Below are 23,298 nucleotides of genomic sequence, written 5' to 3' on the forward strand. Positions count from 1 at the left end.
GAAGAGGGAGCTCTTGGGATGCTGCAGGGCAACTGTGAGCTGGCTGTAAGAAGTGAAGGGAAAACGAAACCTTAGTAAAACAGAAGAGAGTTCTACTGGACTTATTCAATAAGCTCTTCACATCAGTTATTCCTCCATTTTTTCCCAGTTCTGTTTCTCTTTAATTCTGGGGTTTTTTTTAGTTTTTTATAAATCCACAAATCTTCATTTATTTAATTGTTCTCCCTATATTTGTCCCAGAGCAACGGGACTTGCAAATGCATTTTCATCTACAATTCTTGTACAGATGATTGTAGTATAGATTTCCCTGTTCATGTCAAAATGAAAATCTTGGATTTCTTTCATTGCCTAACTGCATGCAACTAGTCATTTAAGTTCAACATGGAAAAAAAAGAACAAACCAGCCTCATATTTTGTTTTTTTCTTTCTCATTCACTGCATATTGCCACTGTTGTTCCTAGCCCACACTCTGGATTTCACATTGAGTTTAGTCAACCCTTCCAGTGTATGAGTGCTGATGTGTGCTTTTGAGGAAAATATACAAGCTATGGTCTTCTTTATTTGTCTTTAAAGAAAATTTATTCAGGTTTTCATCATCTCAGTGGTTGTAAATCCTCTCTTTTGACACTTGGAAGTGCAGTATTGCCTTATCCAAAATGTCACAGAAAACATCTATTTTGCTGAATTCTCCCACTGTGTACATCACCCATTGTTTCATATTCTTCTCTGGTCCCTTTAGTTTGCAGCAGCAAAATAAAACTATTTTTTATAAATTCTGGCTTGGTCCAGAAGTCACAAATCTGATCTGACAGGAAGTCTGACAGGACTGCAGGCAGGAATAAAAATAGAATTAAAGGTCTCACATCTAAGATGTCCCAAACAGAACGTGCTGGAGTTGGAAAACCAACATATTGATGAAAAAAGTAAAATCTGAGCATTGATGCAGCTGAGGAAGCATTTTGCTCAATGTCTGATACAGTCACACTAGCAGGACAAAAGCAACACAGAAGTTTGTGACTGCTCCTTCCCCAGGTAATGAGTGGGGAGGAGATAGGAAGTTATTTTTAGTGGTGCATTTGTAGCTACCAGATTTGATTTAAGTAGGTGTGTGTATAATGCTGTTTGCAGAGTTAACAGGGTGTGTGCCTTGGTGTGCGCCTTGTTGAATCATTTTGCTAGAAATAATGTATTGTGTGAACATGCTCCTGTTAAATCAGGTAGAAATGCTGATTTGATTAACTAATGAAAGTTCCTAAAGACTTTATGTTCTATTGCTTTAAGAATAGACTTGATGATTCTTCTCATGAAAACTTGCAATTGCAAACCTGTGGTAGCTCAGTTGGTGTAAGCAGCAGTTCCAGATTTGTGAGATTCTCACCCATGGTTCTTTGTTCTAAATAGTCATTGAAAGCAGCCATTTTAAAAAATCACAACCTACTGATTTGAACCAAAGCAGTATTTCCGACTCATAAACTCAAAATATACAGTATGAGAGCTTCAGCTGAATTCCTCCTGTTCATCTATTGAGCCCTCACTGTATACAGGTGACTTGTATGTAATTGCAGCAAAGTTTATGTAACTAGATCACTATGAAAGAAGGTTAACAAGATGAAAGGCTATTTATCCCAGTGAAGGAACTGCTGGATGGAGGCTTAGGATCTCCCTTATGTTCCTCCCAGCTTTCTGAGAACTGGCAATGGCGAGAATCCAATTATTCTCTGACATTAATGCCTTTTTATCCCACAGAAGCTGAAGTGTGGGAAGCTCTTAAAGTTTACATAAAGGTGAAGATTACTATTTACTTCTCAGTTAAAGGTGGTACAAGCAAGCTGTCAAAACTACAACCACAGCTTGGGCCTGTGGTTTCTGTTAAACACAGAAGACTTTTATTGCTTCTGTTAAGTTTTAGCTAGTTTTATTTTGGAGTCCCATGGAATGGATCATTCACTGCTTGAGCTGTCAGAGCTCGAGCTTTCAGAAAAATCGGGGAATCCCCCATTTTGTTTTGGATCTTCTTAAGTCATACAAGAGGACCTTACCACTTCTGATAGTGCACTTCCATGCTTCATCCCTATGTCTATGAGATGTGCAAATAAAGTTTAATTTCCATCATGGTTTCTAAGCAGATGGTGCATTCATCTATATTTAGCCTAGCAAAGCAATACAGGGAGGTGAGTTTATGCTCTCGTTCTGGTCTTTGCTGTCAGGGGTGTTTCACAGCAATATCTTTGGGGGAATTACATCTGATTTGTGTAACCTAAGCTCAGTTAAAAAAAAAAAATTAGAAAGGCAAGAGGCCAGTATCTGAACAGCCTGTTTCCCTTTAAGAAATAATTCCTAACATAATTTAAAAAATACCACTAAACTGGGAGTGGAGGTGTGTTCGAGTTTGTTTCTAAGTTTGTGTTTGAAGAGTGCAGGAAGGCAGCATAACTCTTATTGCCACTCATGACAGCAGCCAGTTTTCCTGAAGAAAATTGTACTGAGCTGGAAAAGTCTGGCTGAAATCTCTGGGAGTTTCTAAATCTTTAGAAAGTTCTATGAATGGATGAGACCCAATTAAAATACCACTTATAGTTCAGTATGTTTAATTTGCTTTTGCTTCTTACACTGCTTTTCAGATGTGATGTGAGGTAAAAAAAACATTATTGAACAAATAGCTCCTGTTTGTGACACCTGATTACAGCTCTGCTGATCCCAGAGGTAATTCAATGGGAGGCCAGTATTCCTATGATACATCCTCCAATGCATCCCTCTAGGATACAAGAAGAGAGGCTGTGAAGTGATTGCTCTCAAATGCTCTCAGACTGTAATGGAACCACTTTCTAAATTACAAAAGTAAGTTCAGACCATTAATCTGAGGAAAGAAAGACTGGAGTTCTAAAGGTTTCTGAGATATGGGATGGAATTCCATGTATTTAATCAATGCATAGTTTCATGAAAAATAGCCTTGTTCTGACTCCTGAATATGCTTTTTGCTCTGGAATTATTCTTAGAAAGCCAAATACTAAGTCTGCATTGATAAGGGTGCAGGAAGGGATGCCAGTATGTAATTTAGAAAGGTAATGCCAAACCCCAAGATTTTTTATTGAATTTGCCTATGAAAAAATTTCTATTGAATAGTAGTATAAATAAAGAGCACCCTGGTCTGTGTCAATGTCAGTGTATAGAAATATGAGGTATGTGACCCCATAAACACTGTTTTCTAACAGTTTACCTACACATGCCTCCACGAACAATTTCCACTTGGCTGAATATGTCTAAGGACTGCAGATACTTTGCTGCCTATTTACTCAGTGCAGCAATTAATAAAAATTGTCTGTACATGGAATTATGGCAGCTGAAGAAGAACTTTTCAGGAACAACAAAGAAGGGGTTAATAGCACTAATGGTATTTGAGAGAACAAAATTTCTGACTAGACGGGCAGAAATGCCTGAGCTTCAGTATCAGCTGCGAGCATGGCCCCACCTTCCCATTCCCGCTGTAACCTGTCGCAGGGTGCCCCACGGTGGCTGCTCGCCTCCTCTCATGTCTGCTCCAGCCAGCCAGTGCTCCATTCAGTTTGGTGACCAATAAAGAAAAATATCTGCTCCAGTTCATCATTATTTGCTAACAGTCAGAATCCAAGTGTATAACTGCATTTTGCAACTACTGCCTGTTTCTAGTTCCATTTAAAGAGGGAATACAGGTCACTCTAGTTGTTACTTGGAGTTATTTCATAGTACTTTGCAAGACAGAATTAATTTTTAAAATCTAGCTGTTATAATATTTCTTTCATTAGATTATATTCAATATTAAAAGGAAACATTTTACCATCAGCTCTATTTATCAGCAATTACTATGTGTGATTTTTTTGTACACCTTTCCAGGCTGGAATATGTCTATTAATTTGGGGTTTGCTATCAAATTTCCATTTCACTTTCTTCCATGAAATGCAGCTTCTATGCCAAAACCAATGATGAAAAAAATGTTTCAGAAAGATATTAATAATAAAAATGCTTTATTTATTTATATTTGCATTACTTCTGGAATTTTCTAAAAACCTCTCATAGTTGGTATTGCCTTTCCACATATATCTATTTTGCTTAGCAAACAATATTTATCAATCTGTTTGCACTAGAGGACATGGACTTAGATCCTGGCTGTGGCTTCTCATGCCCAAGCTTGGAAAGGCTGGTCCCCTGAGTATACACAATTCCTATTGATCTCCTCTTTCCAACACCTTCCCTTTGACTGAGAGGATGTTCACTACTGTCCCACTCAGCTGAGTTACTCTGTGTATTATGCTAATCCATTCTGGTGCAAATATAAATCACTGTTCTTTATTATGGATGCTTTGTGAACAAAACTGAATACTCCTCCTATGTTTCTACATGTTATTTTATGTTACAGAATCTCGTTTTTGACATTCTGATTTTTATACATCAAAATTTGTATCAGACATTCAGATCTATTTCCTTGCCTCCAAAGATTTGAGTCTGAATTTTTTGCTTTGCAGTTTATAAACATCAATATGCTAAAATGTTGTTTACTACCCCAAGAATAGTAATTGACAAGTTAATGAAAATATTAAAAAAAGACAAAACTACATTTTGGATGTAATTTCATGAATGCTGAATCCAAACACTTTAATGTTCATAAACCTACTTGTATACCAGTGCAGGGGAGTGAGAAAGTTTGCAGTATTTTGACATAATTCAGATTTTACTGACACTTTTAAAATCCAAATATTTATTAAACACTCAATAACTACTTAATTTAAAGCAGCAATCCAAATCCAAGACTATTGCTACATAAACACTGAAACTGAGGAGGTAAGAGAGGGATTAACAATTGCATATAGGCAGAGATTGATTTTCATGCTCCAGATTGTTCACCGATTCAATTTTGGAGTTTTTATTACAAAACAAACCTGCTCATCAGATTCTTCTCATATATAAAATTTCATATTTATTTTGAAAAGGAAAATTCAAGTTCTGAGGTTGGCGATCCCCAATATTTTTCCAAAGAGACCCTTACCACCTTTCAGCTTTTCTCACTATTTACTATGCACCTTGTCAAACCCATCACCAAAGGTCCTGTCAGGTTTGGTTTATGTCCTTCTGGGGCCCCAGCAGGACCAGTCCTTGCTGGAAAGACGTATTCTTCTGATCTGTTGAGAGGTCCAGAGAAAAATGCTGGATTTCTTGCAGCCCGTTTCAAAATACCTGTTTACTTTCATGGTTTTCAGAAATTTAGTTTTGTTTTTTCTTGGATATCAGTCAGGACAATCCAGAAAACAGTTCCCACCCAGACATATTTAATAGAGGAGTTTATAATGTAGCCATAATATTTATAAGAAAATACTTCTGCAATGCTTGAAAACAATACTAAAGTGATTCTTAGTGACATTCTCAAAGTTTCATTTTCTTATATAGGGACTTGTTTCAAAAATTGGTTATACACACAAAGGAACTTTTCATTTTTACTTGAAGAGTTACTATTTTGATGTCTTGCAAATTTTCCATATTGTACAGGAACTTTATAGCTTATCTATCATATTATCTTTATTTTTAAAACAATATACTGGTAAACAGCAAATTTATGGAATGAAATTCTTCCTTTCAGAGTTTTCATTCATATTACCTTTACACATTTTTCAGCCTCTACTATCATGCTTTACAACACCAATCTGATCTTTTTGTATAATTTCTGCATCATTATTTCTGTTGCCCATCAGCTTTACATTCAAGATGGCAATAGATGCTGATTGTATATAAGGTTGTAAGGACTGGTTTTAAAAAGTCATTCAGAAATATGTCTCTTTCTAAAAGCATTAACTTTGTAGACTATAAAATCTTAAGGAGAGTTTGGTTATACCTTAAAGGAAAAAAGAAATGTGACCAACGTGGATCCTCAGCAAAACACCATATCATACCTTAAAGGAACTGTTGTCCTTTACTTGCAAACCTCAGTGCAATTTTACATCAGATGGGATGATCAGGAACAATGACTCTCCCAAAATCATTTGGATAACATCAGTTCTGTAAGACCATAGGACTTGTTGCAAATAACTGACCTGGCTGAACATGATGTCACCTCACCTGTTGCTTACTGTGCAGGGACCAGAGGTTAACACTGGACGTCTATGTGCCAACACAAATAAACATCTGAAGGTGCCAAGACCTCAATCAGCCCCAGTCTGCAGGCTGTTTTAATTACCTGGCCAAGATGAATATGACCTATCCAGAAAAAGTTTTGCTGTGGTGTACTTTGGGCATTCATATTGCCCCTTGTACCTTCTGAGCTTTGCTGTTGGCATATGGAAGGGAATGAAATGTCTGGGTCTGATCTAACACACTGCAATACGAAAAAGCCTTGGAGCTAAAAGCTGGTTAATTCTGTTTGGGCGATGTCCCACGGAAATGATCAGAGGTAATGTGGGAGGTGTGTCTCAGACAGAGCCCAGAGGCACCTAAGGAGGACTGGTGGCAGAGTCTGAGCATTAGTTTTTGTTTTGTTGGGGTTTTTCATGTGTAGATATAAAGGAGACATCATATATCTACCTACGGAAATCTGTAAAAAAACCACTTTAACATATGGAAAAAAATTGCTTAAATTAAGTGAGAATTTTAAGGGCAGCATGCAGTGGTCTCACCGAAATGGGAGTATGAGTAGTGTATGGACAGAATGATGGAGGTGAAACTTTTAACACCAAGATAGTGGGCAAAACCGGAATATTCTAAAGCACTGCCTTTAGCATGTAAAAGTCTATACTTACTAAAGAGGGATAGAAGATGTTATCAACAAATATCTTGATAGATTGGCATCTTCAAAAATGTGACATGGGCCACATGTTTGACAGTGAATTAAATGTGAAACATCCTTTTCACAGTACCCTGTGCCTAACTGGCAGATTGTATGTATTTTTAAATACTGCTCATAGGGCCTGCTTTTTGCAGTAAAAACTATACAAAGGCTTGCTCAGGTTGCTGAGTGGGCTCCTTTTGTCTCTAAGCAGAGACATTCCTGAAGAAAAGGAAAAACAAAAACAAAAAACAAACAAACCCCCCACAATGATATACCAAGGAAAATATTTAAAGTCTAAGGAGGGAGTACTCATATCAGGCGCCAGAAACCAAAGGCAATGGTATGAAAAAGTCAGGAGAATTCCCCTAAAGATTCAGAGGAAAACTGCACCAAGAGAACAAGAGAAGATGTTACACCACCCCAGAAGCCCAATAATGAGGTAGAGCACTGCCGTGCCAGGCTTGCAGCGGGAAGCTGGGAGCTTCCAGGGCCGGAACGGTGTCAGCCAGCAGCGCCCATGCCAGGGCGAGAGGGAGGGTGCCAGCGCTCTGGCACGGAACGCCAGGGCAAAGGCCTGAAAACATGCAAATACTTCATGAAAGCCCCAGCAGGAAGAGAGCTCTGGCTACTGGGCGTAATCCAGGAAAGGAACTGCTCCAGGGAAAGGGCGCGGAGGAGGACGAGCGATGCTGCTTCCCAGCAGCGATGCGCGGGCCCGGGGCGGCGGGGCGCCCAAGCCCCGCAGGGACGCGGTGGGAGCCAGGCGGGCCGGGGGCGGGGGGGACCGGGGGCAGCGGGCCCCGGGCGGGCGGTCGGCGGCGGGGCCGGGCCCGGGCGGGCGGTCGGTCGGTCGGCGGAGCGGGGCAGCGCCGAGCCGGGCGGGGCGGGGCGAGCGCAGGGGCGGCGCAGCCGCAGCCGCGGCGGGCGGAGCGCGGAGCCTGTGCGCGGCCCGGGCCCGGCTCATTACTCAGCGGCCGAGGCCGGAGGCGGTGGTCGGTGAGCGGGGCGGGGGCAGCCCTCGGGAGCGGCGGCGGGCGGAGGGGAGCGGGGCGGGGGTGCAGTCCCGGGGCGGGCGGGACAGCGGCCGCGCCGCGGGGCCGTGCCGGGCCGGACGGTTTTGTTTACGTTTCGGCGGGCGGGAAGGGAGCCGGGGCCGGCTGTGCCCTTGCCCGGGGGCGGGCGGCGGTGCGGGGCGCTCCGGCCCGGTGACCTTCCGTGCCTGCTCGAGGCCGGGGGATCGGGAGAGGTGCGGGTGGATAATGGCGGGGACCTCTTTGTTGGTGTGGCAGGAGGGGCAGGAGGCTCGACGCGGGGCTCCTCCTCCTCCTGCCGGGAGCGGGGGCACCCGGGCAGGCCGGGCTGGCCGCTCCGTCTTCGGGGAAGGAGCGTTCTAGGGCGGGGTGGTGGGAATGGAGCCCTGCCGTGACCTTGCTCTTAAAAATGCCTCTTAAAGCAAAAAACACTTCTCTGGGATAATGTAACTGCTGTAGATGCACGGGCTAGAGGTGACCGGCAATGTCTTTTGATTCTTTTGCCTTTAAATTCTTAAATTTCTTTCAAAGGGGTAGAGCTGTCTCTTTGCAGTATTTCTTTTGCTTTTGATTTCTGTGTGGTTACATCCAGCTTTCCTTCCTATTTCTTTATGCCTTTCTGTCTGGAGCAGTTCCATCAGTGAAGTTTGACCTGAGCTGCTTTAATAACCTACAAAAACAAATTCCACTTGATTATTTGTTCCACTCCCTGGCTACAATAATGGTTTTGCACATATGGTGTGGTGTTGAACTCACTGTTGTACAGAACAGGCTTGTTGAAGGCTTTTAGGCAATCGACAAATCCTACACGCTTTGGCCTATCTGATAATACAAACACAAAGGGTGTTATGCTTGTTCGGGGATGGAAAGTATTACTTGCCCTAGGGCATGTGCATGTGGAATTGAGCAAGCCTACTCATTGTAGCTGGGTGTTACTTACAGGTGTGGAGACTTTACAGGTGTGGAGATGCTGTTGCAGGTCAGGTGAGACCTGGTCTCAGCTGTGAAGGTGCCAACAAATGCACTTCCAGGGCAAAATAGTGACTGACGTGCGTCAGTACATGTCTGCGGGTATATCCGTGTGTTAGATAACTTGGAAATGGTTTAAACTGTAACATGAAATGAATCTGGGCCAAACTTATTTAATGATGCTGTCAAAGTGATTTCACTGACTTGAGTGTTCCTTGTGTATAATGAAAGGAAGCTCTTGATTCTTCTAATTGTAACTAATAAAAATGTTGAATTTCAAATAGTCCCCTGCTTTGATCTCGGTCTCTTGGTACAGCCATCTTCCCTTTTTGCCCCACTTGATTCAAAGATGTGTAATACAGGCTAGTTTGACAGTAGGATGCATAACATGGGATGCCAGGGCAGGGACCAGGCACATTGCATAATGCCTGCAGATCTTAATGGTTTTCAAGGCTAGCTGGCAAAAAGTGTGATAGGAGTAGAAAAATAGAGAAGTATCTGCTGAACCAAAACTAATTGCAGAGGATGTACAAAGTTGTACTCTGAAACAAAGCAATTTAATGTCTTCCACTGCAAAAGTTCCCAAGGTTTCTGGACCAGTGGTTTGCATGAGCTTTCATTGTAATCTTGGGGGCTACCATATACTTCATGGAGGCTTCTAAGTCAGAAATATTAGTAAGGTGATCTAAGAGGGTTCCAGGTCCTGTATTTTTGAACTGTGCATTCTAGGCAGAAATAAAGTTGCCTGTTGTGTGTGGATTTTGTATTTTTACTTTTAACCCTGCTCTTTAAGGACCAAGGCTTTTGACAGGTTATTAGATGTGCAGGTGTAACCTTCTTTGCAAATGCCTTAGGTAGAATTGTTATGCAAATATTAAAGAATAAATGTTTCAAGGTGGTAACAATTGAATTTATTTTCTGCCTGTTATTTACCTGAAATGGCTATTTACTATATGTATGTTTTGGGTTTTTTTCATCCTTCCTCAGCTGCCTAAATTATTTGTATGCTCGTTGTTTAAAAGATGCATTGAAACTACACATTTAGCTCCTCATTTCTGAAGATTGAACCAGCATTCTGGATAAATACATATGTCCTTTTTAATAGTCTCCTGAAAAGTATGGTGTGCTACTTCTTAGCCTTCATTTCCCACCCTCCCAATCCCTCTCCTTGGCAACAAAAGGGCTCTGGATGTATAGAGTTTTACTGTATTTTTTATTTTCAATGTATGTAGTGGTCCACTTTGGAAATTAGACTGATCTTGTTTTAAGTCTGCTTTTTTTTTTTTTTTTTTTTTTTTTTAAACAAAGGCTGAATGTTTATTGCTGTAAATGGTCCCTTTAAGAAACCCCTTAGTCCTTAATTCAAAACCTGCAGAAACAGGCTTCCGTTTATGTTACGGAAAGATCTCTTGGCATGTGAAAGCTCTTTAAAAATCCAGTTGAGCCTACTTATGTTGCTTGCCTGCTGTGAAATTCACCACAGTTTTGCCATGGACTCTGAAATACTTTTTAAGGTGTTCTTGTGTGTGAAGGGATAACGATTTTGGTGTACCAAGCTTATAATTAACAGCTGCGTATTTCTCCTTAACTTTAAATGTTTTTTCTTTTAAGTTATTAAGGACTAATTCTTGATTCTTTTTCTGTTCAAATTGATTGCCTGTAAGCTTGATACTAAAACTATTGTTGCCCATACTGTCATTTTTATTGTTGGATAAATGCTACTTGATATGTGAACAGATGGGATGCTTATTAATCATTCTTAGCTGAATATTGCAGACTAATGGTAAAATGAGGACTGACAGAAAAATATACTTCAGCTCAATGGTCACTTGTGTTGGTAACAAAGCAAATACTGTGTACGAGCTCATTTGTGTGTACACTTAAACCAAAAGGGCATACATTGATTCTACAGTGCTACTGGACAGCCTGTTTGCTGTAATTACTGATTTTTGAGTGTTAAAGAAAAAAAAGACAAGCACACAACTCTGACAACCTTCCATTACTTTACTGATGCTATACTAAGAATTTTTTGATTATATATATAGATAAATGTAAACTGTGCAGGAAAATGTCTCAACTCAGTGTTTATTCTTTGACCTGTGAACTATGGCTGAAGTGTCCTGTCATTGTAGTCTGTATTCATTCAAGCATTTCCCTTTCTCCTTATCTGCTGAACAAAAGTTGAAATGTCTCAAGTCTGGTGTTTTGATATTTGTGAAATAAGAATGGTGAACAAGGGAGTGTCCTGGAATCTCAAAAGTCGGAATTACCCAGGTTTATAAAATGAAAGTGATTCTTCAGCTATTGGTTGCTGGCAGAAGAGGAGTGGGGGCTCCTGCTGGGCAGGAGTCAGCACTGTGCCCCTGTAGCCCTGAAGGGTAATTACTGCCGGGGCTGCAAGGGGCAGGGCCTGAGCAGCAGGTGCCTGGGAGGAACTGTTCCCAGCTGTGACACTGCCCTGCAGGGCTGCTGGGGTCACACACAGCCCCATTGTGGGAGAGACACACAGGGGAATCCAGCCCTGGGTTCTGGATGTGGGTAGGGGCTCGAGTACCTGAGGGTGCACAAAGGACTGCATTTTACCAGCTTTAAGCAGGGGGTTAGAGAGGTCATGGAGCCACTTGCCCCTCTGAATGAATCAATGGCTGCAAGACATAGAAATGGAAGTTTTAGTAGGTTTTGAGGGAATTAATGTCTTAGTGTAGCAGTCAGCCCCTCTGATGGATCAAGAGCCCAGAGGGGCCATGAGGTCTTCATCCATACAGACTTTTGACTCAGCAAGGTCCAGAGCAGCCTGAGGGGAATACAAATTTGAAGTTCTACTTGTTATGTAGATGATCTGCAGAGGTTGCTTCCAAGCCGTCTTCTAATTCTACTCTTTATGGATTTTAAATCTTCTATTTTCCAAGTAGCTTGAGGAAGTTGGCAAAACAAAGGCACGTTGATATAGGTAAACCAGGTTGCTCAGAACTGTTAGAAGTTGTGAAAGGAAGAGTAATGAGTTGTGATAAGCATCTTAGTTCAAGTCTGATGGTGGCAATATGGATTTTTCTGCCCTGCATTGAACTTTGCAGCTGACTAGGTGAGAAGTGCTTCCAGGCTAGCATAAAGGCCAAAAAAAAGGCTTATGGTACCTGTCATGCCTGTGATCACTATGGTGGACTTAGAAGCCCATCTCTAAAGAAACAGCAGGCGGTCAACAGCCTGGTAGCCAGCTGAAGTTAGTCCAGGTCTTGCTTTCTGTGTTGGAGGAACAAGCTGGCAGCTGCTTGAGTGGGTGATGGTTCCTTATGCTTAGCTGGAGTGTGGTTATCCCTGCAAGCGGCTTCATGGAGCAAACCAGCTCTGAGATCCAGCTGGTCACAGTAGCAGTCCATCACTGCAGAGGGGTGGCAGGACTAATGGCAGCTGGAAGAAAGGAGAAGGACCATGGTAGATCCATGAATCTCTCTTTAATGCTTCTGCTGCCTTGAGAAGATGTCCCGCATCTCAATTGTTTCTCTAATTCTTATGTATTTGTCTATTTAGCAAAACCAACTAGAGGTCTTAGTGAAAGTGAGATAAGCAATACAGACAGTTACAACCCAGAGTAAGTGTTTTGTATCTTAACAAACCAGCTGTCCTAGTATGAACCTGTAGTATTTTAATATGTGAATGCAGCTGCTCATGTGTGACTTGAGAGAATTGTGTAGGAAATCTGGTGTTGGGGATGGCACATGCTTGAGAATCCTCGATGTATTCTTTAGCAGCTTTAACACCTAAGATGATGTTGGAGTCAGTACGAGTCACAATGCTTACTTGCAGTACCGTGCAAAAATACATCATTTTGAAGATGCAATCCTAATGTTAAGTTTTACTATGGAAACAGTAAAAGTGAATGCCATAGCTGACATGCCAACCAGCATAAATCTTGGTAAATTCTGGATTGTTCATTGTGTTTTGGGTGGTGACAAACATCCTGGTCACCTTCACGGAAGAGTAGTAACATGATAAACTAGAAAGGTTTATTAGAAAGGTGTCGGTTAGGTTCGCTTGTTTAATTTCATACCAAGAAGTGAATACTCGGGAGACACACAGTAAGAGTAAGGTCCTTGTGCACAGCAGTGGCTCATTTAATGAGCAGTGAAGCCTTCCAGCAGTGGGTGACTTTTATTTGTGCAGTTGCAGCAGTACAAAACTCATCCTTGTTGAACAATAGACAGAGTTTCTTTTGCTTTTTTTAAAAAAAAACATTACAAGGTTCTTGTGCCACTTAAGTGTCAAGATGGTGGAAGAAAAAAGATGGTTCAGTTTATAATAAGATTATATTGGACATAAAAAGGTTTTGTTAATGCTAGCATGGCATTGTGGGAAAATCACAAAACCTTGATGTGATGAGGGATACTTTATTCTCCCCCTATTTTAGTTTATTTGAAATTCTTTCTTAGTGTTCTTCAGAAAATTTCTCATCACAACTCGTTGTAGGCATATCCACCAGTGCTAGTGTACGGTGCACAGCAGTGCTTCTGGAGGCTAATGTTCTTATTTAAAGAATGGAAATTCTCATACTCTTCCTATTTTTGGGAACTTCTGCCATATGGTAAGGCATATTTCTTTTTGTACCCTCCCAGGATCGTGCCCACACCCAACCCCTTGATGAGGGGAATGTTGGACTGCTGATGCTGCCAGCTCTGCTCAGCAAGAGCCAGAACTCTGGTGTGTTATCAACCCCTTTGTAGCTCCCAGTGCAGAGCACAGCCCTGTGAGGGCTGGGGTGGGAAAGGAGCTCCAGCTGAGCCGGGCCCAGTCCAAGCTGTTAGCACAGAGGTGTTCATCATTCCAGACTGGGCAGCCTTGGCCAGCGGCGTGCCCGTCTTGGTGCCGGCTGGCATTGCCTCTGCTGGACATGGAGGAAGCTTCTGGCAGCTTCTCACAGAACCACCCCTGTAATCCCCCTGCTACCAACACTTGGCCAGGTAAACCCCATACACTGGGGAAGAGCATCAGGCACTACTGATATGGGACAACAGAACAGACTATTGCTGTTAGTAATTACTGGTGTAGTTTCCTACAAATGGCCCAGAAAGTAGTTGCTTTATTTAAAAATGTGCTGCCTTCCTTCCCACCCCACTCCCAAGAAAGTATTGTATTGTGTTACAAGAGGTATCTCTGAAGGAATTCTTAGTGCTGAAGTTGTCATGTGTTGGAGTTTTTTGTTCCATTCTAAAGCTCTTATTATAGAGGTATTTTATGCCAAATACTTTAGACAGGATTTCATAGGACATTAATCTGCTTGTATTTCACAGATAAATGCATGAATTAACAAAAGTAGCACATTCATAATTGGATTCTAAGTTTTCATAGCTGGGATTAGAAGTTAAAATTAATGTAGTTTTAAAACATTCCGAAAACTTTTTTCCCAGCTGTTACCCAAATCCTTCCTTCCTCTAATGTTCTATAGCTATTGTCCTCTTGATCACTGATATTTAATTACTATTTCAGGTCACTTGGTATCTTTTGTTTGCTGTTGTCCTTTAAAACAACTAAAAAAACATTTAATTTTGTTTTTTGCTGACACATTTAGCTTTTATATGCTTTTTTTTCCCTGCAAAAAGAGGTTAAAGAACAAGCATTTCTTCCCACTCCAAGATTACTCTCAGGGTAGGATTCTGCTTCTAAACTTGTGCAGATCTCATTGAAGCACTCTGAGTTATATTCACTGGTTTATTTTGCCGATGGTTTGCCTCTGTGTTGCTTTGGCAGTGGTCATTGGGTGTGCAGAGAGCTACCATATGAAGGCAGGCCTTTGTGGAATGGTGGGAGTTAGCACTGCCTCAGGCAGTCAGCTGAAACAATGTCGTGCCCAGATTAGTCATTTATTTTTTTCTTGTCAACTTCAGGTTATACATGGTTACATTTTTTCAAGTACCTGAGTAACCAGAATGGGCCTGGACACATGATTGTGTGAAAAGGGAGCTACATAAGGCAACATGGAATACCATTCCCTAGAATGCAGTGGTTTCAGTCATGGTTTAGGCATGATTATGATTAAACATGTTTTCAAGGGCCAGCAGCAGGCACTTAGATTGCACTCCTGACAGTTAAATCAGATGCTTAAAATAGAACAGTTTGTTGAACTGTTGCTTTACTGAATTTTCACTGATTTCAGATTTTAAGAGCAGTATTGACAAAAAACCAAAACAAATTAAATTGACAAATAGTACCCTGCAGTAAACCTGAATATTTTAAGCTTTGAAAAACATGTATACCTTGATTTTCTCCCCACTTACCATTCTTTTCTATAATCTTTTATTTGAAAAAGGATTAAGGAATTGGAAGATCCTTGTCTTATCCTGTTATTTCTGAAAAGGAGAGTTTTACTAAGAATAGTCTTTTAAACTGTTGTCATAACAGCTTCTTTACCAAAATGTAGAGTTACACAAGTTTTCTTTTGTTGAAGCTATTGTGGTTTATGATTTCTGTGACAAAACTGACCTGGAAGACACAACATCTTATATTATCATATATTATGATAATAGGATTTGTCATGGAGCTTCATATAACATTGCACTGAAGAAGCTGTAGAGATGCTCTCCTGTCAAATGTAGCACAGCAGAATTTGCAGAGGGATATTTTTTTCTGTAGATATAGCACTACTCATTCTGATAATGCTTGTTCAAGAAAAATGCTACCTAATGAATTTCTTCATGGTTAATTAAAGTCACAATTCAGGAGTCAATAAAAAAAGTCAAGAGGAAAGGTTGGATGAGAATCTTCATCATTAGAAATGCCAGTTTTCAGGCTGGTGAGTATTGCATGCTGCAGCCTGCCTCATTTATGGCCTCCTGGCATTTGAATCTAAAACCCTTTTTAAAGGGAATGGAAGATACTTTTCTAAAACAGTCTCTGCTGATGTCTAATAACTTAATAAAACAAGAATATTTAGGAATATATGAACTCTGCAGTGTATTCTATTGCAAATACATCATTTCACTGTACAACCTCCTATGTTAAGCTTTGTGTCACATGTAGCCTTATCACAAAATGCAGCCCCCTGGAAAACGTGTAATACAGAATACCATATTGCAGCAGAGTGGCACTGTAGTAAACTAGATTAGGAGTGATCTGTAACTGGAATTAGTTAAGTGCTGTTGGCCACAGGTGAGGGTTTTCCAGAGAGGGTGCACTGGTATTCCAGAGCAGCTGTGTTGTAGGAGTTGACTGTGAGATGTGCTGGGAAGTTGTAAGTGTTGCTGACTTGCTGCTGATTTGGATCACCAGGACTGTGTCTATCACCAAAATCAACTTGAAAGACTCAGATAAAGTTTGGGCAATTCTTAAGCTTAGTAACTCTTAGTGCAACTTTCAGGAGGTTTAAGTATTTATGGTGGTGTCTTTCTCTAGAGATAGCTTCATGTTTAGATTATGGACCTTTAAGAGATTATATTTCAGAAACCTGGAAATCTGGATAGTACTTGGTGTGTCATAATCACAGACGATGAAGAAATGAGAGGTTTCATTTCCCTGTCACAAACTGGCAGACTCTCCTTGCTTAGAGGGAAGAGGGAAATGTCTGACAGAATGGTGGATAAGCAAGCACAAATTTTCACCTTTTCATGGAGCTGGTAGCAGGTGTTCACTTGTGCATCTTTCTTTCCTTGCCCTCAGGCTACTTAGGTCTCTGTATTTTGACTTCTCATTTTTTTATTTTCTCAATCTTTACTTTAACTTCCCATGTGATGAAGTTAGAGCTGCTGGTGGCTGTAATGTGTGTTTTGCCTAATTGGCCAACAGGCCCTAAACCCAAAGTGTGGATGATTTCTTCTACGACCAGCTGCTTTATTCACTGTTGTAAAAGAGAAATAAAACTGACTAGCTCAAAGTGCCAGAAGTGAATCAGTTACCTGACTGGTTCAGGTAATACATGTGTGTGTAAGATAAACATACAGCCCATCTGCCTTTTTTCCTGTGCTTTATGGCAGTCTCTTTCATTGTCCTGTGCCATTAACAAATAGTGCCTTAACTCTTCATGAATGACTATTATATGCATTTTTTAGGTTTTTTTTTTTGTAGTCAAAGGCCTGTAATTTATAGACTAATGGCATTATGGGCCAATGTCAGAGTGTAGAGAAATGTAGGTGCAAAAGGAAGAAGGTGGATTAATCTTCTCAATAGGAAATTTACTGATAAAAACCAAAAAAATGTCTGTTTTGAAAAGAGAATCACTGCAAAACTTACATTGCTTGTAAGTAATTTACTGTGGTGCATTTGTGACTTGGTTCTTCATTATCATTCTTGTGCAGGTGTGTGGTGTGTTTCATCTGGCTGTAAAGAATTGAGTTCTCAGATGAATTGAATTTGATGTTAAACAAAGCTAATGTTTTAGTGGTACCAGAAATTGTCTTATTTTGGATGTTTTGCAAGAGATGTTTCACAATATGAGAATTTGCTTTAGAAATGTGTGGTAATATTGATTTCTATATAGAGGCTACTCAGAAGCTGTGAATGCAAATTCAGCAGTTCAGCTGACCCTTGTTCAGCAGGCAGGATGAGAAAACACTGGTATGTTGTACTTGGTTTGCATAAATACTTGCTTTGAGCTTCTGAGGGAAATGTGATGTGGAGGTGCTGACTCTGCCTGTGCTCCACGGGGTGCAGTGTGTGAAATCACTGGTGGACCTTCAGTGGTTCTGTCCCTTCCAGCTGTGCCAACAGCGCTGGGAAATGGCTCACCTGGAGCAGAGTTTAACAACAGCAGTTGTTTCTTGTGGCTTTCTGCGTTTGCATGTTATCTTACACTACCTGTTTATAGACAGTATCAGTATTTTGCTAGTTACAGTCTTAATTTTATTGCTGCCAGTTGGAGCTCTTTCCTTACAGCTGAGCAGTCTCTGAGTCATTAGTTACTTCTGACAGTGTATCAGACTGTTCCAAGGTGCTTGAGACATGGAAGTGATAAAGCTCAAGTTCCAGTTGCCTTATACAAAAACCCCTGTCTCCAACTTCAGGTTTCCCTAATTTCAGGTACAGCTGTTAATATTTTGGCACTGGTGACTGCACCTGTGAGTGATTGCTATTTCAGGCTTAATAGTATTTGAATGCAATTTGATGCAGGGAGTTCCAGCACTGGTGCAAAAAACATTATGTTGAAAATTAGCTGTTTGAGCTCATTCCTCGTTTTGTTATTAACCTTTCATTGTGAGTTTTGGAACCATTTGGGGTGAGGTTCCCAAAATAGCACAATCTTTAGTGGAAACATTTACTTTTGATTAGATGCTGTAGTATTGATCAGAGAAAAGTCTGACAGGGGGAGCACTGAAGAACATGCCAGCTTCAAGTTCCTGTCTGTATGACTGATTCTGCAAATATAATTCCTGGAGCATCCCTGCCTCAGTGACACCACAGAACATGTCTGTCCTCAGGGTCACTAAAAATGGCTTTTTCACCAGAGGGCGAGTAGCAGCCTGAAAAGGGAAAACTCAAGGGGTTGCATTTGCCAGCAGCTGCTGCTGGAAGCTCTGCTTGGGAAATAAGTATGTTCCTCGTGCCTGGCTGTCAGTAACAATACCCCTGTCTGTCCCTCCCTTCAAAGCAAACAAGGAAGCTCCCAGTGTTAGTGGTGGTTTGGCATCACGCTGTTTACCTGTGCCCTACCCAGGTGATGTAGCTGCTGGCACAGCCCCTTCATGGGCTGACTGAAGTGACTGAAAAAAGCAGCAGGTCAGTTGAATTAAGATGAAAAACATGAACATGCATTTTTTGCATGGATAAAAAAGGGTAGGTCCTTTTTTGCATGCGTATTTTCTTTTGATGACTTCTAGTCTGTCTCTGAGCTGGAAGCTGGCTTTCAGTAGATATGAAATTTTATTGACTCATTTTGCCCCTTTTCTATTGTAGTTTATAAAGTACATAAATATTAGTGTAGGGAAGATTTAAAATGCAGGAAACTCGCCAAGTGTAATTTAGATTAAAAAGAAAAAGTTGCCTTTTTTTTTTTTCCATGAAGAAGTTTTCTCCTTTCTTGCCCCTCAAATTCTACTATAGCAGTGTAAAAGGTAAAAGTTCACCTGTTTTTGTAAGAGGGAAAAATAGAGGGCTGAGCAGGGCAGTCTGTTGAAGAATTTTTTATAAATTGAATAGCATTTATCAGTACCTCTAGTGTTTCCCTAGAACATCCTCAATTTATCCTCAAGGCACTTGGATTCTAACCTTCTGCATCATCCTCATTGCATGTGTTATAGATGGGGTTTAAAACTCCCAAATGTTCCCGAACTAATTCAGGCTCTGCTTTGTTGTTGTTTTTGTTTTCATGTTCTCCTTGTTAAATTTTAAATATTTATTTCTGTTTTGATTCAGGATCTGGAAAAACTCTTCAGTCAATACTAATCAGGGTGAAAACTCTGAGGACCTTGTGGCTCTTGAGGCCCTTTATGCTTTTTATATACTTATATCTGGAGCTGAGCATTGCAAGAAAGCTCCCTCTATGTAAGGTAATAGGATTACTTGTCTCTTCCAAACAGGACTGGAATCTGGGCAAAGGCATCAGTTGTGAAGACTCAAATCAGATTATCAGACACTGTGAACCTGTGCTGTTTAAGTAGTAGGTACCTCCTTATTATAAAAGGGCCTCCAGGGTGTGCCCTTTTTTAAGGGACTTTTGGTGTGCATAATTAAGTTCAGTCCATTGCAATTACCTTCAAATAGATTATCATCTGTTCTATGGAAACTGTAGTAAGGTGACTACTGGCCAAGAAAAGACTGCTGCAGTGGAGAAGGGGATGGTTTATTTCCCTGTATGTTCTCCCCTTCTAGTAGACTCCTCAATTACACTATCTTAATAAGGTGAGATGGCAGATACATATGAAGAAAACTATATCTGGTTTCCTAGATTACTGGAAAAAGTCATCATGTGATCCAACTGGAGCATGTTGTTAGTCACTATATGAACCTGTAAACTGCAACATCAAATTGTGGCAAAGGTTGCATTCACATTAGTGGATTTTGTCCATTGTTTATTAATTTAGGACTCTACATAGTTGTTCCCTGTTACATTTTACTGAGGACAGAGTTAGATTAACAGAGAGGGCTCTATATCTCTGTTAGAGATTTATCATTCTGGCAACGTTTGCCAAACCAGTGAAGTAATTCCTTGATTTAAACAGCCCATATTACATTTTGTTAAGTTTCAGTTTCTGTTGTGTACTCAGGAATATTTTGCTTTATAGCCAAATTTATTTGTCAGTACCAAGCCTGTCATATTTTCTGAAATTACCATCTTTAGTGGAGAAGGCCATCTGTTTATTGTTGAATACGCAGTAGGTTCTGGGAAAGCAAGTAATTTGCTTTGAATTCTCCATGTATAAATGGCTATTAAAATGTAACTGTCCTAAAGTTTAAAAAAAATTAAATGTGCCTTAAATATCTTGTGTTTGAGCAAACTGGAGTGACACTACCCTTTTCTGTTTGAACTTGAAAGCAGTAGGCAAGTCATAACATAGAAATCTAAATGTGCCCTTGTCGTGTTTATGCAGGATTCCCCAGCCTCAGTACTTCTTTTCTTGGTGAACACTGAGATCTAGTGTTCACCTTTGCTTTACTGAATGTGTAACAAGTGGAAGTTTGACTTCTTGGTGGACAAAAGATATGTTAAAATGTAGTTATTTTAAGAAATGTACCTGCACTGTCCTTCTGACCTGAGCTATACAAGAATCACTCCAGTATATTTGTGGTTTTGTTTAGTAGTTGCAAGCAGAAAATAGCTCCTGAGATCAGAGCTGTAGACTTTCAGTTTGTGCAGTGCCTCTTGGTGTGAACAGGCAGAGTTCTGTGTAATGCAGGTGTGCAGTAGCTGAGGGGAGAGGCACTGCAGCTGGAGACCTCCTTAAACACACGTCAGCATTAGGAGCAGTTCAGGCAGCTAGAGGTTGTTCAGCTTAAAACCATCTGATCTGTGAAAGCATAGTTTGAAAGCCATGCAAACCCTAGAGTCATCAGTGAGAATATTCCATTTTAAAGTAAGCTTCAGGTTTTTAGACATCTTTGGCATTTGTAATGGTTTAGTAATATCCTGCTGCAGTTTTCACCCAGCTAATGTTAACTGCCTTATCCAAATGCTCTATCTGCATTAATATTTAACAGAGCTGGAAGTATTGCAAAATGCAACATTCAGTTTTGAGGGCAGCATGGACAAACAGAACATTAAAACCATAGTTACTTCTGAGACTAACTGAATGAACTATGAAGTTACCTTTAGAAACAATTATTTTGTTTTCTAAATTTGAGCCTTTGAAGCAAGCGTATGTGAAAACTAGGCTGTGTTTGAACTATCCATTTAGCAGCTATCCAGATACCTTTAAACATGACAGCTGAAAATTACACAAGCATTCAAAAACACATGATGCATACAAATCAGCTGTGTGTGAACTGTATTTTCACAAAGAAATTAAATAAGAGTCATTAATGCAAGAGCTTTATATACACTGTCCATTTGTTTTGCATTCAGTAGCAAACTAGCATGTACTTGAAGAACTGTTGGATTTTTCTAGGTCAACCACAGATTCCTACAGAACATTCGTTTTCATGGTGTTAGATGCCTTCTAAATGGAGTTATTGAATCATCATTGATAGGTAGCTTATGTTGTTATGTTGACTATATTACTATTTAATGTATTAATATATGTAATTTTTTTTAAATTGCCTTCTTCCATTTCTGAATCTCTTTGACTGTCATGGTCTTCATTTTTTGTCAGTCCTACTTCAGAGCAGCTCCTGTAATCTTTCACTGTAGAGCAGTTGTGCCAGCATATGTAGACAGATCGTTGTTAGTTGGTGTTTGTGTTGTACCTCAGACATGTCCCAAAGACTCTTTGCTGGCTTAGCATCCAAAATTTCTTCCAAGACTTAGCCCACTTGATCCTTACTTGTTTAGGAGGGGATTGCTTTAGAAGTCATGATCATGAAAACCAAGTCTGATTTAATGCAAAACTTGTTGTTAATGATGATTGTTCCCATCTCTGGTTTTTCTCATCTCTTATGTTTTATTGTATTTCAGGGTACTGGGATATGAAAGTATCTTGTCAGCTGTACTTCACTGAAGTAGAAATAAGCTGAATATGTATGATTTCTTACATAAAAGGATACTCCTAGAGTAAGAGATTATGCATTATAGCATAGGATGAATCCTGCATTTTCGTGTTGTGTTGTCTAATGAAGGTATAAACAAAATGTGCAAGGAGAAATGGTTTTTCTGAGAATTGGCTCCATGTCTTCTGAAGCACTGAGTAAATCTGTTTTATGCTAGGAGAGCATGCATTTAAAATGAAGAGAGAGACTGTACCTCTTGCTGCCACAGTACAGACTGATAATTTTTGATGAACACTGTGTAGGGCTGCAGAGAAAGGTATGAGAATTTAACAGCAAGTAGAGACACTCCTTCCTCACTTGGGATATCTCTCCCTCCTTTCTCGTATTGCTAGTAAAAATAAACAATGAGTTCTTTTATATGCTGCTGCATACTAAAATACTGTTAGGAATTATAAAATGGTTAGTAAATACAAGTTTCCTTGTACATATTAGCAAGCATATTTTGCAGTTTTGATCGTGTAGCAAATTACGAGCTTGCTTAAAATTTAACAAATGTATAGTGTTGTGGCATATGGAAGGCAAGAGTCTCTTTGGGACTGTTGAATAATATGGGAAGATGTTCCTTAAGTTAATAACAATGGGAGACAGCATTGTTCTAATGACAGTTCTTCTAGTCAAATAATGCATTACTAGGCATCTCTTATAGCTGCACCCAAAACCTGTGTAAAGTTAAAAGTGCAATGTTAGCATTAAAGAAATGAGAAATATTACTGTAAAAGCCATGATGCAGTTTTATTTTTTCTCCTGTGGGACATCTGCACTGAGGTGTTGCATTTCTTTCTTTAATACAAGAGAACTTTGGTAGAATATACATCCTTTTTCCTTACTTCTGTGACTGTTACTTTTTCCTCATGAAAGATGTCTGACAAGGCCAGTTTTCCTTTTCTGGCTTCAGTTGACTGTATGTGTTCTGTATCAGTGTCAGGTATCACTTGGTGGTTGTGACCAAGAGTATTATAATGATTGCAATGTCTGGAAGACTTGTTCATGTTCTGTCACTCTTTTATTTATGGAATTATGCAACAATTCGGGTTGAATGGGGCCTCTGGGGAGTGTCTGGCCCAAACCCTGCTCCCTTGCTACACCTGTAGCAGGGATGGAGGGATGGTAGGACTCTTGGAGCTCTCTGGATGATGTGGAGCTTCCTGCCTTTTGATCTTCTGTCATATCCATCTTAGTTTTTCCTGTCATCTATTAACTCACAATTTTCTATTATTTTTGACCTTCTAGAACCTTACCTTAGGAACACTCCTAAAAATACAGCATTTCAAACACCTGCCATCTTAGTCCTGCAGTCATTAGAAATAACTTATATGTGCACTTGGGATTTATTTGGGAAGTGTCATGTGTGTCTTTAAAGGAGTTTTGCCTTATCTCAGGTTACAT

The 23,298-nt window shown here is 40.2% G+C and overlaps 1 protein-coding gene across 2 annotated transcripts in view; it reads left to right on the top strand.

The window, feature by feature from the left end:
• The first annotated feature begins 7,681 nt into the window (after window positions 1-7,681).
• MAPK8 (mitogen-activated protein kinase 8) overlaps window positions 7,682-23,298 on the top strand; it is a 38,859-nt gene continuing 23,242 nt past the window's right edge. For both annotated transcript variants that reach the window (XM_084209964.1, XM_084209965.1), the window contains exon 1: window positions 7,682-7,786. The gene's annotated coding sequence lies outside the window, so the exon portion shown is untranslated. The remainder of the gene's footprint in view (window positions 7,787-23,298) is intronic.

Source organism: Fringilla coelebs (assembly GCF_963513975.1).
Source record: "Fringilla coelebs genome assembly, chromosome: 8".
Lineage (NCBI taxonomy): Eukaryota > Metazoa > Chordata > Aves > Passeriformes > Fringillidae > Fringilla > Fringilla coelebs.